Genomic DNA, 25,290 nt, shown 5'->3' on the forward strand with positions numbered 1-25,290 from the left:
GCCCCAGTCATTCTTATGGCCGACTTGGGATCTAGGCTTTGGACTCCCAGCTCCCATCTCATCACTCATGGGCTGGAGCCTGTTCTCACGTGGGATGGGGGCACGAACTCCCCTGCACTTCAGGCCTTCTCTGTGCAGGATCTGAGGGCTCCAGCATCCAGAGAAACTCCTCAGGTCAAGAGTCAGAGGCTACGGGCAGGGTGCGGGCAGGTTCGGCTAAAAGGACCTTGTCCAGTTCAGCCTCCTCCTTTCAATGCGCTTTCCCCCGTTTATCCCTTCTGTGTTCCTGCTGTGGCCTGACACCATCCGCAGGTACCATCCGTTTACAGGACTGTTCACATTCACTCACCCCCACTTCACACGTGTGACCCAACTGCCCATTGGCTCGGCTCCCTCCTGGCTGCCTCCTGCAGAGCCCTTTTCACGAAGGGAAATCTGTGCCCCACGGTCACAGGAAAGCCAGACATCAGATGATGCAGGTGGGATGGAAAGAATTGAGCTCAGAATTCTCTGGGGGGTTACAGATCACAGTAGACCTGAGCACAGAGAAGCCAGCACTTTTCATCCACTTCGTATGCTTTTATGTCAAAATGGGCCCCAGCTGGGCACACTCCCACACTTCACTTCCAGACACACCAGCACTGTAAGAAGACAGCAGACAGCTAATGAGGGGCCAGGCGAAGGTGACGCTCCTGGCAGCTCCAGCGTTCCCTGGCCCCATCATGCCTCCTCTCATTGTCTCAGAACAAGCAGGGACCTGGCCAGGCTCCGTCTGCAGAGGTCAAGCACATCCTCTTTCAGTGTATTTCTCCCTCATCTAAGAGCACAAGCTTGAGATCATTATTTGATTCAACCATGACTTTTCTTGCAGCCCGAGTGTAATGTGTTAACAAGCTCATTCCATTACTAATTTTCTTCTTTTTACAAAGAAGTACAGTAGCCTAGAGAGGAAAAAAAAAAAAAAAAAGATGCAGCACTTGACTCAGAGGAGCCACGACGGGCTTTTTTCCAACGTAACTGCAGGTAGTACTTTGAGAAAATAAATCCTTTGGATAAATTTGCCTGAAACAAGTGATTCCAATTTCCCCTATTACAGACGTGGTTCTTGACTCTCTTGGCAGGTAAGTGAGTCAGATGGGCAAATTAATCAGATGGTGAACGCCCAAGACCCAGCTCCAGATTGAACAACACCAGCTGCCCTGAAACTATCATTACATGCTACAAACCCAAACAGGCCTGAACTCCATAACCCATTCCCTGGGCAGGCACCAGTGCCAGGCAGACAGTTTCAGGGAGTCAGCCCGTCAGAACGTGACCTCCCTGAGTCCACACACACCCAGGCGCCTCAGACACAATCATCATTATTATAACAGCAGCAGCAGCAACAAAGCCTGCCTCTATAGGCTCTCTCCCTCCACCAAGCTCAGACACACATTAAATTATTAATGCTAACGAGGCCTCCCATGTTGCAGATGAGAAAACAGAGAGGAGGTGTTTTCTGAAGAGCAAATTGTTGATTGCATTACAATGATTAGAAATTGAGGCTGATACACCTCATGAGTAGACTTTGCAGTGATTTGAATATTTGAAGAGTTAAACATCTCAATCTCAAGTTACAGGCCACTGCTAGAATTCTATGAGGACTTACATGCATGTGTTACTCACTATCTAACTCCACTTGGTTCCTGATTTCAGACTGTAAGAGATATATCTGTTTAAGTGATACATCTACTTTTTTATAGCATTGTGATATGGCAAAATCTATAGTAATTTTAACTTATTGATATAAAGGGCAAATAATCACTAGTGATTTCATTCTGACCGTGACTCTTAGCAGTCATGCTGTTGTTGCCAAATATACCCCAGCATTGGCTATGCGCCTCTTCACTCAGTACTCATTTCCTTTCTTCTCCCACATTCAGATCCAAATCTTTCCATTTTCTACTTTGCCTTTCATTCTGTCTTTGTTTTGTCTTTTGACTTTCTAAGCTTGTATCCCATATAACCATTCTATATTCCATGGAAACAAGAAGAGGTCTAAGCAGGAGATGCTGATGTGGAAATTCTGAAAGAGACTTTTGAGCCTCTTCCACACTCTATCTTCTTGCTTCACAGACACCTTTGTGAGTCTGGAAAGTGTCCTCGTCTCCCACATAAAACGCTCACACACAAGTAAACAGGAGGACAAGGAGAGGCCCCCCTCTGAGGGTGGGCATCCCCTTTTTTTCATGCCCACCTGCCTTCAGGAGAGGCCCTTTGTGGTTCAAGAGCCCCTTTCCCCAAGAGTGACAGTAAAGAGGGCAGGGAACAAGGAGAATTTGGAAACATGGAGGCAGAGGGGTTGGCCTGGAGGCCGGGGACATCCCTGATCTGATTCTGGTGTGAGTCTGGGTGGGAGGCCTCTTGGGGAGGTCAAGGTCAGTGCTGGAACTCACAGGACCCCAAGGGGGGAGACATGGCTGCCTTGTATACCCAGAGGGCTGGGTTGGGCTGCCCAGGCTGCAGACCCAGCCAAAGACTTCCATGCCCACATCAAACCTGGAAGCTCTCTCCCTCTGCATGGGCATCTCAGCAGCCATCTTGATGGGCCAAATATCATAGGCCCTTACCATGTTTTCTGGGCACTGTGTCAGGCCCAGAGGTACACATGGGAACCAGCTACACATGTTGAGATTGAATTTCTTGCCAGCCAGCTTAGTGGGACTTAGAAAATTGTTTTTTGTGATTTAGAAAAATAATATGACATTTCTTGCATTTGAATAAGTGGAATGTATTAACTAGGATCAAATTCAACTGCATAGAACTAGAGTGATCTGATAGCAGCTTAAAGAAGAGAGGGATTATTTTTGTCTCATATAAATAAGTCCAGGCCTGGCACAGTGGCTCAAGCCTGTAATCCCAGCACTTTGGGAGGCTGAGGCAGGTGGATCACATGAGGTCAGTAGTTCAAGACAGCCTGGCCAACATGGTCAAACCCTGTCTCTACTAATAATACAAAAAAGTTAACCAGGTGTGGTGGTGGGCGCCTGTAATCCCAGCTACTCAGGAGACTGAGGCGGGAGGATTGCTTGAATCTGGGAGGCAGAGGTTGCAATGAAACGAGATTGTGCCGTTGCATTCCCGCCTGGGCAACAAGAGCAAAACTCCTTCTCCAAAAAAAGAAAAGAAAGAAAGAAACAAGTCCAAAGAAGGAAGTCCCAGGTTCCTTCTAAAGTTCTGTTTCACCATCCTTAGTGAGTTGCTTCCTACCACAAGGCTACCTCATAGACTGCTGAAGCCTAAGCCATCATGTCTGCATTCCAGGCAGGAAGAAAGATAAAGGCAAGAGGACTTAGGGGAATGTGCCAGTTGCCCTTCCCTCTTTTAAGGTATTTTCCTGGAAGCCTCAGCCAACATCTGCTGCTTAAATCTCAGTGGCCAGAATTTAGCACAGCCACAGGTGTCTGCAATGGGTGCTGAGAAATTGGAATTTTATAGCTGGACTCATTGTTATTTCAATAAAACAAGGGTTCTGTGACTAAGGAAGAAAAAAGAGATAGGTACTAGATGGACAAATGACACTCTCCCCACAAAAAGTAAAATTAATGATTCATATGTGTATGTACAAGTCCATTTGCTTTAGATGAAAACTCCTGACTTAGTGATGGATAGTTCTTCCTTATCTTACTTTATTTTTATTTCAGAACTACTTGAATTATGGTGATATTATAGAAAAGATTCAAAACATCTACTTAGCTATTGGTAGTGGAAATGACCTACACTACTCGTCAAAAATATATCCAGGATTCTGTGTTCTCCTCAGTGAAGAGAAGTTGTCCTCTAAACTAGCATGGGGCCAGCAGCAGACAGCAAGATCAGGATGCATTTTGTATCAAATATAAAAAAGAAGATGCTTTCTATCCCTGACATGATTTGAAGTGATGTGTCACTCCTATACTTAAACCATGATAAGAGTAATATTCTGATTCAAAAATAGAATTGAGTGAGAAAAGGAAGAGAGGTTTTACTCAAGTAGTTAGGTAAGATTTCAAACAGAAAAAAATGAGAAGAAAAATATTAAAGAGAATGTTTTTGTCCAAGTGAATATTTAGAAGTGAAGTTAGTTGAACTATGACAGAGTAACAGGTGCTCAGTCATTATGTCCTTGAGGGGGAAGGGAGCAGGGGGTTTGGGGGAAGCCCCCAGGCAGAGCGCTCCCCAGAGGGTTGGTGGTGGGAGGGAGCAGGAGGTGGTATGAGCCACTGGGAAGGCTTGGCTGCCACCCTCTCACCTGGGAAACCCTTCCTGGCGCTCCTAGAAGAGAAAAGCCACAATTTCTTCCCATTTACAGAAAGGAAAAATCCAGGTGAGTTGGTATTCAACCAAATGCCTTTTTGCCAGCATAAACTCTTTGCATTAATTTTCTGGCATCTGATATGCATCCGATATGCCTTTGAATATTCCCAACTACTTTCAAGGAGAAGCTATTTCTGCTCCTTGAGAAATCCTCCCCTGTACTCACATGAGAGTAGCTATAGCTGAGGGCCCCTTCTTTGTCACTGGGGACCATGCAAAGTGTCTCCTTCCCACCCCCCATCACACAAGATCAGTAGGTGGTTGGACATTGCCTGGGGCCAGACGTAGAAATTGACTTGCACAGCAGGCATGAGTGGGTACCACGTGAGACACAGAAGCCTCATTCCCATGTCTCACCCCGTTAGCTGCTGCACCTAAAATCACCTTTCTCCTTGCATCGTGAGACTATCATTGTGACTTGGAGGTGGGTTCTGGGGACTTGTTCTATTGGTTCACTAAAAGTCCTTTTATTGGGACAAATGCATACTCCCATTGAAACATCTTATTACTTCAGCACAAAATAGGAGAGTGGAAGAATAATGACATCAGAATTAAGCAGGAGCAGCTAAAGCTATGCTGAAGGGTCAGGAAGGACCAACTTCCTTTCAGATACGTTTATACTTATCTTTTAAAAAGCTCATGTCGTAATACAGGAGTACAGCAAATACAGAAAGTGATTGCATGTAGCAAGTTCTACTCCTACCCAACCCCGATTAAGAGGCAAATGGCACCCACACATAGGTCCAAATATTTTAGTTATCGATCAAACTTACAAACTGCAAAATACAACATGTCCTTTTCTTCCACCTTGACAAATATACCTCCATGATGACTTGGACACCCAGAGCTGAATCTAGAATTTTCTTTCCCACTGGAGGTGTCAGCATGGGAAGATCCAGTCTTCAGCTCTGGAGGGGACACAGTTTACTGAGGGAGAATGGTCTAGAAGGTGACTGCAGACTCTTCATAGGTGCCTCTTCCTTGGGTTCCATGGATGCCTCACCCAGTGGTCTCTCTTGCCCAGGTCTAGGGGTGATACTGTCCTGGAAGACAGGATAATTGCAAGAAAGCCTGTGAGTAGCTGCCCAATCTATGGTTTATGCAAAAAATTGAATTCAGTGCATTCACACATATCACCAAGGTTGGAGGAATCCCACAACCCTCCACAAAAGTGATTTGGCTATGTGTTAAAGGATGGATAGACCTGAGAAGGAAGGCTTAGACCCCCAGGCAGGGAAGTGTTCTAGCAGTCTGGCTACCACAGGCATGGTGGGAAAGTGTAGCGGAATTCAGAATATAAGATGGAAAAGGAAGGTTGGAAATGTGGTGGAGAGCCTGTGTTGCTCAACAGTGGGAGTGTTTTGAGCTGAACTGTGCCCCCTCCTAAGATACATATGTTGAAGTCCTAATCCCCAGTGCCTCAGAATGTAACCTTAATTGGAAATAGGGTTTTACCAATGCAGTCCATTTAGAATGAGGTCCTTCGCAAGTGGGTTGGTGGGGGGCGAGGGTTGGGGGGGTGGGTGGTTAATCCAATATTACTAGTGTCTTTGTTAAAAAAAGGGATATTCGGACACAAGAACAGACACAAACATGGAGAACACCATTCAAAGATAGAGACAGAGGTCAGAGTGATGCGTTCACACGCCAAGGAACCCACAGGCTGCCAGCAAACCCCCAGAAGAGAGCCCTGCGCAGGTTCTCTCACAGCCTCAGAAGGAACCGACCCTGCCCACACCTTGATCTTAGCCTTGCAGCCTCCAGAGCTGTGAGATGATGAGTCTCTGTGGTTTAAACCACCAGGCTGTGGTGCTCTGTCACAGCAGCCCTAGCTGACTGACACAGGGAGTTTGCCTGTGTTCTCAAAGCATGGAGAACCATGAGAGGAACACAGAGGTGACATGTGGAAGTCATTTTCTGGGATGATTAGTGTGGCAGGTGTGAATGAGTGGAGGGAGCATGGGTGGAGTCAGCAATGGTGTCTGACTGGTCTCCCAGCGTCAGCAGTGGAAGGGTCCGTGGCTCCCTGCAGGTGGAGGGATGTGAACGCCAGCCATGACCAGGGTGGTTCCTGTCTGCTCATTGCCCTCCACCATGACCGTGAGCACCCTGGCAAAGAGCAGAGCTGGCAATGATGGTGTTTATAGCAAGCATAAGGCCTTGGCAATGCAGAGCGGCTCACTGCAACAGCAGCATCACAGCCCCTGATCCCTTAGCCTACAATCGCCTTCTCTGTGGATGTGGTGATGGGAGTACCAAAAATCCTTCCATAAAGCAGGCCATTTAGGAGGGCCTCACCTCTTCAACAGCAAAGGATTCAGGGCTGTCTTATTGCAAGGTCAGCGCAATGAGAACGGAGTCTGGCAGAGAAGGGAGACACCACAATTTTATCTTACCTAAACTTGCACTGTCACAGGCTTACCATGAGGATTCAGGCTACTTGCCTCCACCCAGTGAGCAAATAACTTGGGTTGACTCCCAGTGCCTGCTGGAAAATCAACTTGGTTCTCTGTCTTCACATAAATGCGGGTCCATCAAAGACTTTAAGAGGAGGGGATTATGTGAGGATGGGTGGTATGAGGAAAGAGTTTACAATACTCTCCTAAAGCCAGGGAAGAATCAGTAAGAATGGATTTCACAGCAAAAGCAACAGCAGCATTTGTAATGTCCCCACCTAATGAGCATCTCTGACCTCCATCACTGTAACAGGCACCTGATATGGCAGAAATGTGATGATGCCTTGGGAACATAGGACTGAACATCTCAGGACTTGGAACAACCAAAATTTAATTCCAGCCCATGGAACATGACAATGCACATCGGCAAGGCTCCCTGCTCATCCCTGCTGCTCAGAGGCCAGGCCAAAAGGCACCAGTTTGAATGCTGGCCATGTGGCAGGCCAAAGAGCTCTGAGTGACCTCACATTGAAAATCAAATGCACATCCTTGAGGTGCTCTCTGTTTCTAACTCATGGCTACAATGAGTCATGTGGCACCCCAACACCCCCACAAAGCCAGAAATAGCTAGTCTTTGAGTCTTCCTCATGAAGAACAGAGGTCAGCAAAGTTTGGTGATCAACATGGACAAAGTCCCCATCATCCTGCAAGATTGGCATTATCCTCTTACTTCACACATAAGGCTCAGAGGAGCTATGTGACTTGCTTGAGTGAACATTTAAACTCAGGCCAATGGATTTTTTAAAGTGTATCTTTTCATTCTAATTTGCTTCTCTCTCCCTCTATCTCTCTCTCTCTCTCACACACACACACACACACACACATACACACACACACACACTTCTTATGTATACCCATATATTCTAATTTCCTTTCCTTTTCATTGTGTTTGGGCAAAACAGTATTCCTAAGCTTTAACTGGGTCTCATTCCTCTGGAGGTTGCTCTGTACTGAGATGTGCATCTTTACAAATTGAAACTGATCTTGAAATACTCAAAATACTGAACTCAAAATAGTTCAGTTCAAAGGTCTGTCAACATAAGAAAAAATAAGAAGATTCTAATTTTGTCCCATATCTAGGAGTGCCATAATTTTGCGTAGCATCAAAAAAATTAAGAGTGAAAATAGAACAAGGCTTAACTCTTGCAAATATTCATTCTTTGTACAGTAAAAAGCTTGTGGCTTGGTTCTTTGGGCAATTATGTCATTCCCCACAGGACTAACTGTCTGGTTCAAGTGCCGTTTTAAAGCTGAGGCTTTAGTAGATGTAAGCAGGTTTTAATTTCAAGGTAGCAAATTGTGAGAGATGATGAAATCAAAGCCAGCATGTGAAATATTAGGAGTATTTGTGCTTTAACGTATATAGCTTCAGTGTCAAGGAACAAAAGGCAGTGAGGGAGGATGACTCAGAAAATACATATTCTGAATAATCCTGACATCAGAGAGAGCTGACAGGAAAATGCCTTTGATTACTCGAAGACAATTTGGGAAAATATCAGCTGTCTATTCTTGCCAGAATTGCAAAGGACTTTGAAAAGATCCTTTTGGGTGGAGTGGTATGAAGGGAAACAAAATCAGGGTGGGATGGTGAGTGAAGCTCTTCTAAGAAGCATTGCTGCAAAACGTCAGAGAGATGGAAAAGTAGTGAAGGAGAAGGTGGGGTTGAGAAAGTAGTCTTTTTTTTCTTTCTAACGAGTAATATTAGACCTTGGATTTTATGACTTCAAGTGAAATGTGGAAACCTAACTTCCATTTAGGCCTGTTTATGGTCCCATTTTTAAATGTCGTCTTGAGTATCAGATAGTGTTATGTTGGTTTCACTCATCTAATATGGTTTCTAAAACTCACAGACAAAAGCCTAGTCTCATTTGTGTCTCTGTCTACCTGCCTTTTCCACGGTTCCTTCCTCCTTTCCGGTAACTCCAAGATTCTTCCTTTCAGCTTTTCCTTTCTGCTTGAAGAGCTGTCTTTAGCAATCATTCGGGGTAGGTCTTTTAGAGACAATTTTTTTACTTGTCCTTTATAGGAAAAAGTCTTTATTTTCCTGAAGGATAATTTCAGTGGGTTTAGGCTTCATTGTTGACAATTATTTTCTTTCAGTCCTTGAAAAATGCTGTACCACTTTCTTCTGACCTCTGTGGTTTCTGATGAGAAATCTGCTGTCATTTGAGTGGGTGTTTTCCTAAAAGTGATGTGTCATTTCACTCTTTCTCTGCTTTTAAGAGCTTCTTCTGTGTCTTTGGATTTCAGAAGTGTAATTATGACATGTCTTGGCATGGATTTCTTTGGGTATATTCTATTTGGGATTTGTTGAGTTTTTTTTTAACAAATCCCGAAATATGTAAACAAAGAAAGAGTATTCAAAGACATAACAGCAGAAAATTCCCCAAATTTGGCAAAATATATAAACTTTTGTTTATGTAAACAAAATATATAAATCTTTTGTCTCTGAATACTCTTTCAGCCTCACAGTCTCCTCTCCTTCTGAGACTCCCAAAATATGAATGTTAGATCTTCTGTCAGAGTCCCACAGGTTCCTGAGGCTCTCTCCGTTTTCTTTTTTCTAATCTGTTTTCTTTCTGTCATTCAGATGAAGTAAATCCTATTGCTCTGTCTTCAAGGCCACTGCCTGACACACTGGCAGACTGCAGTTGGGGGAACCTGAATAGGATTGGTCTGTAGAATCATTGCTCATTTGAGGTTTATAGTCATGATTTAAGATGAAACCAGTCAGTCCGGTTGAGTGATTGATAGTTTTAAAATCAAGTTCTGCTTGGACACAGACAGAAGGAAGAAAGGTACTTACACTAAAGCAGGTGAGGGTTTGGCAGGGAATTCTAGTGGAGTAGACGGTAGAGGGCATCAGGAAGTTGATTGTAATGACGGTCTACAGAGGGAGTGAAGGGATCGTCAAATGGAAGATCTCAGTGAAGTTTAAATTGCTTTGGAATTGAAAGAATAGGAGGCAACACTCGTGTTTTGAATGCTCAGAGTTGAGATCTTATATATTGTTAAGCCTAAGATCCCAGATATGATGGAGGAGTGACTGGTGGAAATGGGAAGGAGGAGAACATAGATGAAGAGGAAGGAGTGAGAGAGGAGTAGATATCTGGCCGACCACAAGACCACCAATATAATTTATCTTCCAAATGGGGAGGCATGAGAATGAAGTGGTGTCGACGATAATTACTCCAGGACAATAGGCCTAAGCTGGGGCACTCCAAGAGAAACCATGACATATGGCCACCGTAGGCATCCATGAGGTTGGAAACACCAGTGTAGATGACGAACAGAAAACAGATCAGGATCAGGATGGAGTGTGCACAAAGCTGTGGCTGGATCTAGTGTCTGAAATGACTGAGAAGGACCAGGTAAGGAGACAGTGGCAATGACCAGGGCAGGGGATGGCAGAGGCCAGTGAGACACATCCTTGAGCATCAGGGACTTCTGGTTAGGAGAAAGGGAGAGGAAAGGTTAGGAAGGAACAATAAGAAAGAGGAAAAACCAACTCCACTTCCTGATCCTGATGTAGGCCGTGTGTGAGAAAAACATCCTGTGTCTGCAGTGACAGGGTGTTCCCAGAGAACAGCCAGGTGTCAAAAGGTGAAAGCAAAGATCAGAGGAGAACTTGATGGGGCACAGGGCAGAATCCTGGGGACATGCACTGTACTCAGGCTGGCCAGAAGATGGGGGTGGAGGGGAGGGATGCGCCATAGGGTCAGATGAGAACTTGCACAGGACTTGGGGGCATGACATTTGGAGGAGCACCCTCGGACGTCTATTGGGGATGGATGTAGATGGGGAGGAGGCATGTGGGCAACAGACGGGATTGATGAGTCTGAATGCTGAGCTCAGTCATGTGTCTCCTATCACACTGAGGAGGAACGAGGTGGTGTCCACCAGGAAAGCCCATGCTGTTGTGAAGGCTCAGGGTGATGAGTTCCAGGGTAATCCTGGCCTTCTCCATGCCATCTCTTAACTCAGCATTTTTCTTTAAATTCTAAAGGGAAGCTACTTGAGGTTCTGAGGAGGGAGGAACACTTGTGTCCAGGAGGTTGAGGCTGCCGTGAGCAGTGATAGCGCCAGTGTATTCCAGCCTGGGCAACACGGCAAAACCTTGCCTCAATAATAATAATTATTATTATTCTAAGGTAATGCCCAGTTTCTGTTTTGTTCTCCAGGCATATTTTGGTTTCCCTTTAAGTGAGCTATGGTATCAAACACGTCCTCCTTGCCCTTAGGCTTTATTTTCTTAGAATTTGGGGATTTAAGACTCACCTGTTACAGCAATATAACCAAAAAACACACTTTAAGTAAGCCTACAGGATACTATTTGTCTGGCAGTCTGAATAAACCTAAGTGTTCTGAGAAACCTTTCCATCAGCACCAGGGCATGGAACTGCTACGGAGAAACTGCAAGATGGGCAAGTGTTCATTAACAAGACTTTAGTGACCAGGTGCGGTGGCTCACGCCTGTAATCCCAGCACTTTGGGAGGCCGAGGCGGGTGGATCACGAGGTCAGGAGATCGAGACCATCCTGGTTAACACGGTGAAACCCCGTCTCTACTAAAAATACAAAAAATTTGCCGGGCGAGGTGGCGGGCACCTGTAGTCCCAGCTACTCGGGAGGCTGAGGGAGGAGAATGGCGTGAACCCAGGAGGCGGAGCCTGCAGTGAGCCGAGATCGCGCCACTGCACTCCAGCCTGGGGACAGAGCGAGACTCCTCAAAAACAAAACAAAACAAAACAAAACAAAACAAAAAAACAAGACTTTAGCATGTCGGGCTGCACGAAATAAAGGAATATTGATGTCTTCCATCTAGTGCATCTCCCCAGAGAAAATCAGAATAAAGAAAACTGTCTCTTACTGGCTCCAGATTAAATTTTCCTGATTTCCCAAATCACATTTGAAGGGGACGAGGCAGGGTAAATTCTGTTGGTCCCTTAACGTAGTCAGGACTTGGTGAGCAGATGGAAGGAAGGGGATGCAGTTTCCAGGAGGTGCTCCTCCCTGGCATCTGGCCTGTGTGAATGGCAGCCTCTCAGACAGTGGTTGTGAACAAATCTAGTTTAGGATGCTGGTCTCAAAACACATCAGTTTCTACCTGTCTGTCCTCCCTAAGTCACTGAAGACAGTCATTATTAGACAGATTCCTACATCCTGAGTGTTCTTCTTCTAACCTTGTGAAAAAAGAGTTATATAAAACTGGAAGCTGTTTAAGAACAACAAGAATTATTTTAGCTGACTTTTAAAATTTGTCTTTATGTTTATTTAATTGTTTCATTATACTTTAAGTTCGAGGGTACATGTGCACAACGTGCAGGTTTGTTACATGTGTGTACATGTGCCATGTTGGTGTGCTGCACCCATCAACTCGTCATCTACATTAGGTATTTCTCTTAATGCTATCCCCTGGCTCCCCCAACCCCACGACAGGCCCCGGTGTGTGATGTTTCACAAAGCCCTCCATCATTTCCCTGTTAGTTGCTCCCACCTCCTAAGCCTGCTCAGTCGTTGTGACAGCTGCTGATGGATTGTCCCTACAGACAGTTTAGTTAGCAACTGCAGATTGTAGATGGCACGCGTCCTTCCAAATACTTCAGTTGTCTAGCCATATACACCAGCATCATTCTGCAGCGCATGAATGAGGTCATGGCCAGTCTAAAGTTGCCTGTTACCTGGGCATCCACTTCAACACCCATGTGATTCTCTTGCTCTGAGGAGGTGTCAGGCATTGGGAATTCAGAGATGGAATACGCAACCCCCATTCCCACCCTCTGGTGAAGGCACACACCTGCTTTGTGATCCCTGTCGTTAGTGTCTTTCTGAGACCCAATTGTAATGACCACATGGAATTCCATAGCTTGTCTATCTAATTTCCAATGTCCCCCTTTTTAAACTGTAGTCTAGCTACACTTATCTGCTTATATGGTTCCATCTCTATTATATTTCATCTATCCAACCCTTTTGTATAAGAAGGCAGGATATGAATGAATTCAATGTAAACAGGTACTTCCAATACAACTTGATAGCTGCTATAATAAATGAATGCCTGGAGAGATTTCAGAATCCTGGGGACTTGCACTGGACTTAGGCTGGAGATAAGGGAATGCCTTCCCTAATGATTTGATATAAATGAATAATTGTGTGTAAAGAGTCAACTCTTGAAGATATGCTTTCATGTTGCAGTAACTGGGAGCACTTCTGTATGGGTGATGTATACGATCAAGGTAAGCAAATGGCAAGGTGGGAGTCTGGATTGGAGGACAGAGCTCTGATCACAATCAGCTCGAAATGCCTTTGCTAGAAAATGTAAGTATTGTCCAAGGGGGGAGGGCAGTCATTGAAAAGATGCCATGCAGAAGGGTGGCATCACCAGATCTGCACCTTGGGAAGATCCTTGACATTGAAGGCGAAAGGAAAGAGAGAACGATTCATTTGCTATTGCAGAAATCACTTAAGAATTCATGCTGTACTCTGTACTTCCACTGCAGGTAGTGGTGGGGTAGGTAATTGGGACCAGCCCCAATTGGGATTGGGATCCCACTCCAAGGAATGCACCCTGGGTTTCTCAGACACATACCAGAGAGTGGAACTGCAGTGGGTCCTGAAGGGAGTGGCGTTACTATGATCCACTCCAAACTAGGAACCACCTAGTGTCCCCCAAGTGACAAATGGGAAAAAAAGCATGCTCTGTATTAATGCTGTGGAACCCTACACAACAATGACCATGCTTCGCTGCATGGATGAATCTCAAACTCGTAACTGTGAATGAAAAAATAAAATGAAATGAAAATCAAGGAAGAGAATACATACTGCTCACAGAGAGGGAACTTCAGGGCACATGTCTCAGAGAAGACACTAGGAGAAAAGTAAGGAAGTGACCACTCTTAAACTGGGCTGGGGATTGCCTTCAGAAGGAGGAAGAGGATGTTACCCAGAAGAGAAAACTCAGAACCTTCCAGAATTCGAGGAATGTTCTTTTGCTTGACCTGAGGACTGGTTACTTGGCTGTTTCTGATATACTATGAGGTTGGTGGGAAAAAAAAAAAAAAAAAAAAAAACCATGATTACATTTGCACCAACTTAATATATATGTGAATTTTGTGGTATGTTCTTGAGTGTTTTATTTCATGATTATTGTAAATGGTTTTTTTAAATGTGAATGGTAAGAAAGCATGGGAACGTGTAATAAGGTAATAAAGTGAGATATTTTAGCAAGAGAATCTGTAGGGTTGGGTGAGTGACTGACAGAATCCAGAGGCTGGGGAGCAGCACCTAGAATCACCCCCAACTGTGTTGTTGAATAGCAGGTGGGATGGTGGCTTTACTCACCACATACGAGTTATGTGTGTAAAGGGTCAGCTTTAGGAGCAAGTCTAGTGGGCTCAAACAGAGGACATCATGAGTTAAGTTTTAGACTTGTCTAGATCCAAATGTTCAGGTCTACTAAGAAATTGGATACTGGCCTAGGGCTTGAAACAAAAGTATGGTTTGGAGTTTTCGACTTGAGAGGCATTGGCAATCAACGTAAGACATCAAGAATGCAGATGGGTAAAAAGTGTGTGTGTGTGTGTGTCTAGATTTATTAATAGAAAAAATACATAAAATCAACATAAAAATCTCTTGAAGAACTTCTGGAGTCTAAACTTCTAGTTTGTAGTAGAATGGTGGAGACAAAAACAATATATTACAGAGCTAGAAATAAAGGATCAAAGTGAAAGAGAAGAACAAAACAGCTGCTTTTGAAGGTCCCTAAAGGGAAAGAGAGGGGAGGAGAGGTGCCTATGAAGGGACCTGAGTTCTCAGGAGAGTTCCTTCTGGTCTGTCTTTAGCTATGGCAGTTGCTGTTCCTACCGGGCAGAGAAGATAATGATGCAGAAGGGGCAGGAAGAGATGGAATCCAAACCTCAGGTGTTGGCACTCCTCTTGAATAGGGAGAGAAACACCTTCACTGCAGAGAGAGGAACAGCAGCTGGGATCTCCAGTGCAAGAGCCAGAAATGGGATCCTAAACCTCTCTGGCTGATTTTAGATGGCTGCAGAAGCGCAGAAGGTAGAAGTCCTAAGAGATAAAATCAACAACTTAAACGACCTTGAGCAACTTCGCTCCCTTCCAATCTCAAGTCTGTGTACTTTCAACATTACAATTTATGCAAATTGCCACTTTGTAAGGGAAATGATTATTTGGGAAAAGAAATAGTGTAGCATCCATGGTGACCTAATTGGTGTTTCTAAAATCCAAATAATTTAAGTTTTGCAAAACACTAGTGTGGTCAAAGAACAAATATGCACTGTAAAAAGCAGCAGATTTCACTTTAAATATGAAATATTAAAAGAAGAAATGAACAGCATTGCATCTGCCCGCCGTTTCTTTCCTTCCTTCTTTCTCTTTCTTTTTTCTTTCTTTTTTTCTTTCTCTTTCTTTCTTTGTTTCTTTCTTTCTTTCTTTGTTTTCTTTCTCTCTTTCTTCTTTTTCTTTTTCCTTCCTTCCTTCCTTTCTTCCTTCCTTCCTTCCTTCCTTTTTCTTCCTTTCTTCATCTTTCATTTCATTTCTTTTTTTATTTAGAAAGCATGCATTGTTCCAAATTTTCCCTTGAAATCTGTTCTCAGGTTTGCAGTTGACATGTACAGAAAAAGGAATTGATAACCTCATGAGAAAATGGAAAAAGAAAGCAGATGCTTATTAATGTCTCACAGCACTGCTGTCCCCAAATTAATTAGACCAGGAAGCTTGTAGGCTGACAGCTTATCTACCTTTTAATTCTGACCGGGGCAAGTCTGAAATTCCTTTGAGAGAACAGGAGCTAGGGTGCCACTGAATGTATTACAAATGACCTGCCGTTTGATGTGTGACCAAAATCAGTCAATTTTTTACTCACCTTGGATGAATTGTATTGCAGACAAGACACATACATTTAATTACTGGAAGTTTGGAATCTAGGGATAAATTTTCATGCGTTCATTTGCCACGATTTTGAAAAACAAAAACAAAGCAAAAACTCTAGTACTAAAAAACAGTTTAGAAACCAAAATGAATCACGTTTTCAGAAAACAGACCCACTGGATGGTAGAATTAAAGGTAATTTTAATTTGCTTCTTTATGCTTTTAATTATTATACGATTTTCTTTTTCAGCAAGTATTATTACTTCTATAATGGAAAGAAAGAAAAAGAAAGCAGCTACAGTAGCCACGTTCTGGATTGCCTTCCACTCAACCCACCCAGTTGAGATGCTTGCACACCTGTGTTCCAACCAGCAGGGGTGCTGTTTTCCTATCCTCGTAGAGCTGCAGAATGCTGACACGCATCTACTTTGCTGGACGCACAAGCACGGACTTCAGCAGCTGAATGGTGCTTCGTGTGAAGGATATTAGCACAGAGGTGTGCAGCGGGCAGAAGGGCCCTTCATACAGCCAGAGCCTCCTGCCAGCTGAGGACACCTGATGAGTTGGTAAGAAAGCCCATGCCACATCTGAAGCCCTGATGGTGCCAGGATGATGTTCCCCAGGACTCGCCAGCTGCCCTTCCTACGTCTGGCTGGAGCATAGCAAACGCTTCTCTGAACATATCCAGCTTACATGGGTGAAGGACTTGAAGGACTATGCTAACAGCGTTCACAGTCTGGGTATATTTCCACATCAACACCCAGGAAGCCCTCAATTTAGGCTTCCCAAGAGCTGGTTGTGCTTTTGCTAAACCCACTTATGCTGCTTCTACTTGATATTCGTATTAATTCAGATAAACCAATAATAGTGGTAATGAATACTAAACGAGTGCTTACTGCATGCAAGGCTAGCAAAATTCATTAATGCTCATAACAATTCGACTATGTACGCACTATTACTGCTTTTTTTCCAGATGTAGCACATCTGAAAGTAACATTCCTAAATTCACATAGGGTGCCAGGTTCAGAACCCAAGCGGTCTGGTTTGAGCTCCCCCTCAAAACACCAGGGAGAACGGAGTGAAAGCAGTTAGGCTGTGTTGCATTCTTCCTTCTATTAAGGGAGGGTGAAAGGATGGTCCTAGAGGAAATAAATTAAGGCATAATTCCGGGCGTTGGGGGAAAAAGACTAATAATATTTTCTTGGAGAATACCTGTTTGTGGAATACATCAAACAAGCTATACATGGCTTATAACTGCTTGTGTAATCAATTTACGTTCATTCAGCATGGCTCCTGGGCAGAGGTCACACAGGACTCTCCTCTAGAGAGTACCAGATGAACTCATAACTTGCGCTTCCCTCCGTTATGTTCTACAATTGTTTTTCATCTCCTGAAGCTTCCTGTTAATTCTTTTAATCTTCTTACCATTCAGGTGAACAGTTGAGCTAATGTCCGTCTTCACTGCTTCCCTCCTTCCCACCCTGCTGTCTGCAAATCCTGTCCCCATCCCCCTAGTCCTTAGCTCTAAAGTCTGTTTTTAGGTCCGTGAGATTTCTAAAAGTTCTGCTGGCTCCTGGGCCTCTCCACAGCCTGCTTCTGTTCAAAATGGTGATGCTCTCGGCCTCTTGCCCCACACCAAAATTGGCAGATGTTCCAAAGTAACAAGCAGCCCATTAAAGCTCCCCTCATGCCTCTCTGATGTGGGCTCAAAGGAAGTGGCTCCTGTGAGCTGCCTCTATCGCTCTTCAGGGCATTTCACCAGCTTCTTACATTTTATCTGGCTTTTTCAGGAGTTCTAGGCAAGAACTCGGTCTGCTACAAACTAGTTTATCGCATTCAGAAGCAGTTCAACTCCTATATTTCAATTTGGAAAAACAAAAATAAGAAAGAAATGACTTACCTACTATAGTACTTCTACGTGTTTTAGGTTCCGCAAATGTGAATGTATTTCATTTTCAGTTTGATTTTTTTTGTTGTTGATACAAAGTTATTGTTCTTGTTTTGAAAAACTCACATGATCTTATTGTCCCTAAAAATAGACAATTACTCTAAGGAGTCACAAATTGGTAGGGCTGGAAGGAAACTTGGGGAAATTTAATAAAATGTTCTCATTTTTAAGGTAAGAACTGATGGGCCCAAAAGACAGAAAACTGAAGCACGATAAACCTCAAATGTTTCTTCTGCTTCTCTAGCTTTCAAGTTCTTTTCTCTCTCTTCATGTCTTATGACTTCAAACATGTGAAAAAATAGTTCATATGGGTCACGAATGAAGTCATCATGTGACTTAGCAAAATGGAGGGTGAAATACCAAATAGAATGTCCCCGTACCTCTGGGCTATTTTGCACATGCTGTTGTCCAGACATCCCTGGGATGGCCAAACAGAGTTGCCTCTGAGCACCCCCACCTGCAGGTATTTGTTTACACAAGAGATTTTCTAACCCATAAGTTTAGAGAAAATCAAAGGTGCTAAAGGCAGCCAGCATTCTGCAGCTCTTGGACTTGGAAGCAGGACGGGGGGCCCAAGCCCACAAAAATGTATTGTGTGCGCTGGGCCTACCTAAGCCCCTGTGCTGGGGAATACGACAAAGTGTTCTAGACTAGACTAAAAGAAACAGGAAAGAAAGGTATCATCTTCTTCTCCTCCCTCCCTTACTTCCTACATCTAATTCACCCCCAAGTCTCATTGGTTTTCATTGCAAAATATATCTCAGGTTCACCTGCTTTTTCCCAGTACCACTGCTGCAACCCCAGATCCATCCTTCTTTATCTCATGCCTGAACTGTTGCAGTAGCCACCTAATGGCCTTCCTGCTTCCATTCCTGTTCCCCTTCAAATTCTTCTTTTCCCACATTACGCTTTTGCAACATATCAACAGTCTTGCCACACCCTCGCTTAAATCCGTCAGAATATACTTTGCATATGGAATATCATCTGAGTTCACACCTTAGTCCACCCATCCCCATTCATGCCCATCTCATGCCACTGTCCCTGTAGAACACCTGCATTGTGCGCCTGCCATGCCAGCCTGTTCTGTGCCTTCTGCATGCTCTTTTCCACTTCAGCATATTTTCTCTAACGAGAAGCCCTGCACCCACTCCAAAAGTACTCATGTGCATCACTTGCTCCATACCCTACCAGTCTCAGCTTAACTATCAGCTTCTCAGTATACCATCCTCGACCCTCCTGTTGTCTCTGTTATTGACATGGCCCATTTTCTTCAGAGACTGTCCTACACTCCTATTCCTTAACTTTACATTCTGTCTACACCATTCATGCTTCATGATGTCAGGATTGTGTCCATTTTATCGCCTCCTGTGACGAAAGCCCCCTATTGCCTGGCGTGCACTAGGCATTCTCAAACGGAATGTGCTTATGGTTCAATCCATGCAGGAAGACATGGTAGGATATGTTCTTCACTTCCAGAGTTGATTGGACTGGGTAAAGTGTTCTTCCAGAAATACTGTTCAAAGGTCTGGAATGACTAGCCAAAAGATGGAAGCAACCCGAGTGTCCATCGACAGATGGGTGGAGAAGCAAAATGCGGTCTGTTCATACAATGGAATATTATTCAGCCCTTAAAAAGATGGAAATTCTGACATATGCTATGTAACGTGGATAAACCTTGAGGACATTATGCTCAGTGAAATAAGCCAGTCACCAAATGACAACTATATGATGCCACTCGTATGAGAAAAGTCAAATTCATAGAGACAGAAAGTAGAAGGGTAGTTTCCAGCGGCTGAGGGCAGTGGGGAAGCATGTGGTTAGTATCTAGCAGACATAGAATTTCAGTCTTGCGAGGTGAAAGCATTCTGGGGATTGGTTGCACAGCAGCGTGTATATACTTAACACTGCTCAACTGTACATTTTAAAAATGGTTAAGATGGCAAATTCTACATCATGTGTATTTTACAATTATAAATAAAAAGGTAAAAGAAGTGATGAATGACATAAAAACAGACATTCTACATATTACATGTTTGTAAGAATATAGAAAAAGATATAGGTCTCCTGACCTGGAGAAGGAAGACTGAAGAAGGATGAAAGGAATCTTAAACATTTTATTTACACTGCCTATATTGTTTGATGATTACAATTTGTTCACATTCTTATAAAAAAGTCTTCAGTAAAGCCACAGATCCCATGAAAAAGCGGCAGAGGCACAAGTGAAATCAGGTTGTAAATGCGTTCCTTTTACTGTCTTACCAATAGATAACACTCACAGCAAATTTTTCATAACAGACTATGTCACAACACTGGATAGGTTCTCTTGGCCTAAAAAAATGCCTATTTTGGTCACATATTATTTGGGCATCACATTTTATCCACATCTTCATGAATTTTTCACAGGAGGAGAAGGGCTCATGTGAGCTCCTAGTGCCCTGTGGTTACTGGAAACTGAAGCCCTAACAGCCACCTTCCTCTGCCTCCACCTATTTGAGATCTCAGTAAGATTGGCAATGTCTCTACACTGGGAACATCACTTTCCATTTGATTGATATTTTTGAAGCATGAAGAGAAAAGGAGAAGAGTATAAAACATGAGTGAGGATGTGTGCATATGTGTGTGTGTGTGTGAGAGAGAGAGACTAAATCGTAAGTGTCCAGGGAAAAGCTTAATGCTGGAAGAACAGAGTAATGAAGCTGAGCTCCCCCTCTCTCGCATTAGCTTTATTGATTAGCAGTTGACACACCATAAAGTTCACCTTTGTAAAGTGTATGATTCAACAGTTTTGAGTATATTTACAAAGCTGTGCAATTATCGCTGCTCTCTAATTTTAGAACAACTTCATTACCTTGTACCAGGAAAAAACCTCTACCCATTAGCAGCAGCCCCTCCTTCCACTGCACTTTGCTTCCTCCAGCCCCAGCAACCCCTACTCCACTGTCTGAGTGAGAATTTGACTCCTCTCGTACCTCATAAAAATGGCTTTTGAGACTAGCTTCTCTTGCTTTTTGGCTATGATAAATAATGTTTCTATTAATATCCATTTACAGGTTTTTGCATGGATGTGTGTTTTCATTTCTCTTGCATGTATACTTAGCAGTGGAAATGCTGAGTCATGTGGTTACTGTGTTTAACATTGTGAGGATCTAACCAACTCTTTTCTAAACAAAGTGGCTTTTTTTTTTTATTTTTTTATTTTTTTTTATTTTTTAATTTATTTATTATTATTAAACTTCAAGTTGTAGGGTACATGTGCACAACGTGCAGGTTTGCTACATATGTATACTTGTGCCATGTTGGTGTGCTGCACCCATCAACTCGTCATTTACATCAGGTATAACTCCCAATGCAATCCCTCCCCCCTCCCCCCTCCCCATGATAGGCCCCGGTGTGTGATGTTCCCCTTCCCGAGTTCAAGTGATCTCATTGTTCAGTTCCCACCTACGAGTGAGAACATGCGGTGTTTGGTTTTCTGTTCTTGTGATAGTTTGCTAAGAATGATGGTTTCCAGCTGCATCCATGTCCCTACAAAGGACACAAACTCATCCTTTTTTATGGCTGCATAGTATTCCATGGTGTATATGTGCCACATTTTCTTAATCCAATCTGTCACTGATGGACATTTGGGTTGATTCCAAGTCTTTGCTATTGTGAATAGTGCTGCAATAAACATACGTGTGCATGTGTCCTTATAGCAGCATAATTTATAATCCTTTGGGTATATACCCAGTAATGGGATGGCTGGGTCATATGGTACATCTAGTTCTAGATCCTTGAGGAATCGCCATACTGTTTTCCATAATGGTTGAACTAGTTTACAATCCCACCAACAGTGTAAAAGTGTTCCTATTTCTCCACATCCTCTCCAGCACCTGTTGTTTCCTGACTTTTGAATGATCGCCATTCTAACTGGTGTGAGATGGTATCTCATTGTGGTTTTGATTTGCATTTCTCTGATGGCCAGTGATGATGAGCATTTTTTCATGTGTCTGTTGGCTGTATGAATGTCTTCTTTTGAGAAACGTCTGTTCATATCCTTTGCCCACTTTTGGATGGGGTTGTTTGTTTTTTTCTTGTAAATTTGTTTGAGTTCTTTGTAGGTTCTGGATATTAGCCCTTTGTCAGATGAGTAGATTGCAAAAATTTTCTCCCATTCTGTAGGTTGCCTGCTCACTCTGATGGTAGTTTCTTTTGCTGTGCAGAAGCTCTTTAGTTTGATGAGATCCCATTTGTCAATTTTGGCTTTTGCTGCCATTGCTTTTGGTGTTTTAGACATGAAGTCTTTGCCCATGCCTATGTCCTGAATGGTACTACCTAGGTTTTCCTCTAGGATTTTTATGGTATTAGGTCTAACATTTAAGTCTCTAATCCATCTTGAATTAATTTTGTATAAGGAGTAAGGAAAGGATCCAGTTTCAGCTTTCTACTTATGGCTAGCCAGTTTTCCCAGCACCATTTATTAAATAGGGAATCCTTTCCCCATTTCTTGTTTCTCTCAGGTTTGTCAAAGATCAGATGGCTGTAGATGTGTGGTATTATTTCTGAGGACTCTGTTCTGTTCCATTGGTCTATATCTCTGTTTTGGTACCAGTACCATGCTGTTTTGGTTACTGTAGCCTTGTAGTATAGTTTGAAGTCAGGTAGCGTGATGCCTCCAGCTTTGTTCTTTTGACTTAGGATTGTCTTGGAGATGCGGGCTCTTTTTTGGTTCCATATGAACTTTAAAGCAGTTTTTTCCAATTCTGTGAAGAAGCTCATTGGTAGCTTGATGGGGATGGCATTGAATCTATAAATTACCTTGGGCAGTATGGCCATTTTCACGATATTGATTCTTCCTATCCATGAGCATGGTATGTTCTTCCATTTGTTTGTGTCCTCTTTGATTTCACTGAGCAGTGGTTTGTAGTTCTCCTTGAAGAGGTCCTTTACATCCCTTGTAAGTTGGATTCCTAGGTATTTTATTCTCTTTGAAGCAATTGTGAATGGAAGTTCATTCCTGATTTGGCTCTCTGTTTGACTGTCACTGGTGTATAAGAATGCTTGTGATTTTTGCACATTAATTTTGTATCCTGAGACTTTGCTGAAGTTGCTGATCAGCTTAAGGAGATTTTGGGCTGAGACAATGGGGTTTTCTAAATATACAATCATGTCGTCTGCAAACAGGGACAATTTGACTTCTTCTTTTCCTAACTGAATCCCCTTGATTTCTTTCTCTTGCCTGATTGCCCTAGCCAGAACTTCCAACACTATGTTGAATAGGAGTGGTGAGAGAGGGCATCCCTGTCTTGTGCCAGTTTTCAAAGGGAATTTTTCCAGTTTTTGCCCATTCAGTATGATATTGGCTGTGGGTTTGTCATAAATAGCTCTTATTATTTTGAGGTACGTTCCATCAATACCGAATTTATTGAGCATTTTTAGCATGAAGGGCTGTTGAATTTTGTCAAAAGCCTTTTCTGCATCTATTGAGATAATGATGTGGTTCTTGTCTTTGGTTCTGTTTATATGCTGGATTATGTTTATTGATTTGCGAATGTTGAACCAGCCTTGCATCCCAGGGATGAAGCCCACTTGATCATGGTGGATAAGCTTTTTGATGTGCTGCTGAATCCGGTTTGCCAGTATTTTATTGAGGATTTTTGCATCGATGTTCATCAGGGATATTGGTCTAAAATTCTCTTTTTTTGTTGTGTCTCTGCCAGGCTTTGGTATCAGGATGATGTTGGCCTCATAAAATGAGTTAGGGAGGATTCCCTCTTTTTCTATTGATTGGAATAGTTTCAGAAGGAATGGTACCAGCTCCTCCTTGTACCTCTGGTAGAATTCAGCTGTGAATCCATCTGGTCCTGGACTTTTTTTGGTTGGTAGGCTATTAATTATTGCCTCAATTTCAGAGCCTACTATTGGTCTATTCAGGGATTCAACTTCTTCCTGGTTTAGTCTTGGAAGAGTGTAAGTGTCCAGGAAATTATCCATTTCTTCTAGATTTTCCAGTTTATTTGCATAGAGGTGTTTATAGTGTTCTCTGATGGTAGTTTGTATTTCTGTGGGGTCGGTGGTGATATCCCCTTTATCATTTTTAATTGCGTCGATTTGATTCTTCTCTCTTTTCTTCTTTATTAGTCTTGCTAGTGGTCTGTCAATTTTGTTGATCTTTTCAAAAAACCAACTCCTGGATTCATTGATTTTTTGGAGGGTTTTTTGTGTCTCTATCTCCTTCAGTTCTGCTCTGATCTTAGTTATTTCTTGCCTTCTGCTAGCTTTCGAATGTGTTTGCTCTTGCTTCTCTAGTTCTTTTAATTGCGATGTTAGAGTGTCAATTTTAGATCTTTCCTGCTTTCTCTTGTGGGCATTTAGTGCTATAAATTTCCCTCTACACACTGCTTTTTTTTTTTTTGAGACGGAGTCTGGCTCTGTCGCCCAAGCTGGAGTGCAGTGGCCAGATCTCGGCTCACTGCAAGCTCCGCCTCCCAGGTTCACGCCATTCTCCTGCCTCAGCCTCCTGAGTAGCTGGGACTACAGGCACCCAGCATCTCGCCCAGCTAGTTTTTTGTATTTTTTAGTAGAGACGGGGTTTCACTGTGTTAGCCAGGATGGTCTCGATCTCCTGACCTCGTGATCCACCTGTCTCGGCCTCCCAAAGTACTGCGATTACAGGCTTGACAAAGTGGCTTTTTTAAAAAATTAATTTTATTTTATTTTTATTTTAAGTTATGGGATACATGTGCAGGACGTGCAGCTTTGTTACACAGGTAAACATGTGCCATGGTGCTTTGCTGCACCTGTCAACCCATCACCTAGGTATCAAGCCCAGCATGCATTAGCTGTTTATCCTGATGCTCTCCCTCTACCTGCTCCTGACCATAGACCTCAGTGTGTGTTGTTCCCCTCCCTGTGTCCGTGTGTTCTCGTTGTTCAGTTCTCAGTTATAAGTGAGAATATTTGGTGTTTGGTTTTCTGTTCCAGTGTTAGTTTGCTGAAAACAATGGCTTCCAGCTCCATCCATGTCTTTGCAAAGGACATGATCTCGTTTCTTTTTATGGCTGCATAGCATTTCATAGTGTATATGTACTGGCTTTGTATTTTAAGGATTGTTCGAGATTGCACCCCTCGTGCACTGCTGATATGAATGTGAAGTAATACAGCTGCTTTAGGAAACCGCCTAGCAGCTCCTCAAATGGTTAGACATAGAGTTAACACACGACCATGCAATGTTACAACTATGTATATACCCAGGAGAAGTTAGAATGCTTATCCCCACAAAAATGTGTGCACGGAGGTTCAAAGTGGTATTGTTCATAATTGTGAACAAGTAGAAAGCACCCAATGTTCATCAACTGATGAATGAATAAATAAAAGGTGATAGGTCCACACAACGGGATATTATTTGGCACGAAAAAGGGGTGAAGATGCTATAGCATGGATGATCCTTAAAAACGTTCTGCTAAGTGAAAGAAACCAGTCATCAAAGACCACATGTTACGTGAAACCATTTCAGGAAAATCTCCAGAAGAGACAAATTCCTAGAATCCAAAGGCGGAAGTGATTGTCTAGGGCTGAGGTGGGTAACAGAAGGAGGGTTCTTTGTTTTGACATAATGCAAATGTTCTCAAGTGAACTATAATGATGGATACACAACTCTATGAATACATTAAAAGCCATTAAA

General features: G+C 43.1%; 1 long non-coding RNA gene across 1 annotated transcript; it reads right to left on the reverse strand.

Annotated features, from left to right (window-relative positions):
- Positions 1-5,055: 5,055 nt before the first annotated feature.
- Positions 5,056-20,542, reverse strand: LOC119624242 (uncharacterized). The gene is made up of 3 exons (XR_005240250.1): positions 20,476-20,542; positions 14,703-14,857; positions 5,056-5,378 (listed from the first exon to the last, which is right to left on the reverse strand). It is a non-coding gene; the product is annotated as an uncharacterized lncRNA (long non-coding RNA).
- Positions 20,543-25,290: the final 4,748 nt, after the last annotated feature.

Source organism: Chlorocebus sabaeus, chromosome 12, assembly GCF_047675955.1.
Source record: "Chlorocebus sabaeus isolate Y175 chromosome 12, mChlSab1.0.hap1, whole genome shotgun sequence".
In the NCBI taxonomy this organism is placed as follows: Eukaryota; Metazoa; Chordata; class Mammalia; order Primates; family Cercopithecidae; genus Chlorocebus; species Chlorocebus sabaeus.